Raw genomic sequence first — 2,774 nt, forward strand, 5'->3', positions numbered from 1 at the left:
GTGGGTGGGTGAGTGAATGAATGAGCGGATGGGTGAGTGGATGATTGAGTGAATGAGTGGGTGGGTGAGCGAATGAATGAGTGGGTGATTGAATGAGTGGGTGGGTGAGTGGACGATTGAGGGAATGAGTGGGTGGGTGAGTGAATGAGTGGGTGGGTGAGTGTATGAGCTGGTGATTGAGTGGATGATTTAGTGAATGAGTGGGTGGGTGAGCGAATGGGTGAGTGAATGAGTGGGTGGTTGGGTGAGTGGAAGATTGAGGGAATGAGTGGGTGGGTGGATGAGTGAACGAGTGGATGGGTGAGTGAACGAGTGGGTGGGTGAGTGGATGATTGAGTGAATGAGTGGGTGGGTGAGCGAATGGGTGAGTGAGTGAATGAGTGGGTGGTTGGGTGAGTGGAAGATTGAGGGAATGAGTGGGTGGATGAGTTGGACTAGTGGGTGGGTGAGTGGAAGATTGAGGGAATGAGTGAGTGGGTGAGTGAATGGGTGAATAAGTGAACGAGTGAGTGAGTGGATGAGTGGGTGGGTGGATGAGTGAACGAGTGAGTGAGTAGATGAGTGAGTGGGTGGGTGGGTGATTGGATGAGTGAGTGAGTGAATGAGTGGGTGGGTGGGTGAGTGAATGGGTGAATGAGTGAATGGCTGAGTGAGTGAATGAGTGGGTGGGTGGGTGGGTCAGTGAATGGGTGAGTGAGTGAATGAGTGGGTGGGTGGGTGAGTGAATGGGTGGATGAGTGAACGAGTGGATGGGTGGGTGGTTGGGTGAGTGGCAGATTGAGTGAATGAGTGGGTGGGTGGATGAGTGGGTGGGTGGATGGGTGAGTGAATGATTGAGGGAATGAGTGGGTGGATGAGTTGGACGTTTGGGTGGGTGAGTGGGAGATTGAGGGAATGAGTGAGTGGGTGAGTGAATGGTTGAATGAGTGAACGAGTGAGTGAGTGGATGGGTGGGTGGGTGGATGAGTTGGACGAGTGAGTGAGGGAATGAGTAGGTGGGTGGATGAGTGGGTGGGTGGATGAGTGAACGAGTGGATGGGTGGGTGGTTGGGTGAGTGGCAGATTGCGTGAATTAGTGGGTGGGTGGATGAGTGGGTGTGTGGATGGGTGATTGAATGATTGAGGGAATGAGTGAGTGGGTGGATGGGTGGGTGGGTAGATGGGTGAGTGAATGATTGAGTGGATGAGTGGGTGGGTGGATGGGTGAGTGAATGATTGAGTGAATGAGTGAGTGAATGAGTGGGTGGGTGGGTGAGTGAATGGGTGAGTGAGTGAATGAGTGGGTGGGTGAGTGGATGGGTGGATGAGTGAACGAGTGGATGGGTGGGTGGTTGGGTGAGTGGCAGATTGCGTGAATGAGTGGGTGCGTGGATGAGTGGGTGGGTGGATGGGTGAGTGAATGATTGAGTGAATGAGTGAGTGAATTAGTGGGTGGGTCATTGAATGGGTGAGTGAGTGAATGAGTGGGTGGGTTGGTGAGTGGATGAGTGAGTGAGTGAGTGAATGAGTGGGTGGGTGAGTGAATGGGTGAATGAGTGAATGGGTGAGTGAGTGAATGAGTGGGTGGGTGGGTGAGTGAATGGGTGAGTGAGTGAATGAGCGGGTGGGTGAGTGGATGGGTGGATGAGTGAACGAGTGAGTGAGTGGTTGAGTGGGTGGGTGGGTGAGTGGGTGGGTGGATGGGTGAGTGAGTGAATGATTGAGTGAACGAGTGGGTGGATGAGTTGGACGAGTGAGTGTTTGCCAGGGCCATTATGAACCCGGATTCACACTGCACCAGCAATCGAAGGCACCAACCCCAACATAAGACCACAACAAAAATTTCACGTCCTGGTTACTTCATGTATAATAATAACAACAACAACGCTCTTATAACAACGCTATTATCATAACAACACCCCTGACGATTACAATATACATTGACAATCATAACAACGTGCAAATCTACGGCATTACGTACGAGGCCATGCATTATAAATCACGAGCTGTGTACTGCCCGGATTCGCCCGGGTCTTGGATTCACCACGCACGGCCGCCTTTGTCTCCCCAGTTGCTCGTTTTGAGGCTGAGTCGACCTAGGGGAGGCCCAGGAGCGGTTCAAATAATCGTCACCGGTGGTGGCTGTGAGCGGGAATCGAACCCGGGCAGCCGGGTTCGTAGCGTGGCGTAGCGCTACCTGCTACACTACACACACACAGATACACACAGTGTACACACACACACATAGTGTACACACACACACACACATAGTGTACACACACACAGTACACACACAGTACACACACAGTGTACACACACACACAGTGTACACACACACACAGTGTACACACACAGTGAGACACACACACAGTGTACACACACACAGTGTACACACACACACACACAGTGTACACACACATAGTGTACACACACACAGTACACACACAGTACACACACAGTGTACACACACACAGTGTACACACACACAGTGTACACACACAGTGTACACACACACAGTGTACACACACACACAGTGTACACACACACAGTGTACACACACACAGTGTACACACACACACAGTGTACACACACACAGTGTACACACACACATAGTGTACACACACACACTGTGTACACACACAGTGTACACACACACACAGTGTACACACACACACAGTGTACACACACAGTGTACACACACACACTGTGTACACACACAGTGTACACACAAACACATTGTACACACAAACACAGTGTACACACACACAGTGTACACACACACAGTGTACACACAT

General features: G+C 51.2%; 1 long non-coding RNA gene across 1 annotated transcript in view; it reads right to left on the reverse strand.

The window, feature by feature from the left end:
- Nucleotides 1–1,821: 1,821 nt before the first annotated feature.
- LOC142907207 (uncharacterized) overlaps nt 1,822–2,774 on the reverse strand; it is an 11,754-nt gene continuing 10,801 nt past the window's right edge. Inside the window, exon 2 of the long non-coding RNA XR_012930871.1 lies at nt 1,822–2,075. This is a non-coding gene — a long non-coding RNA (uncharacterized LOC142907207). The remainder of the gene's footprint in view (nt 2,076–2,774) is intronic.

The sequence above is a fragment of the Petromyzon marinus genome, chromosome 75 (assembly GCF_048934315.1).
Source record: "Petromyzon marinus isolate PM22_M1 ecotype Great Lakes invasive population chromosome 75, UKy_Petmar_22M1.pri1.0, whole genome shotgun sequence".
In the NCBI taxonomy this organism is placed as follows: domain Eukaryota; kingdom Metazoa; phylum Chordata; class Hyperoartia; order Petromyzontiformes; family Petromyzontidae; genus Petromyzon; species Petromyzon marinus.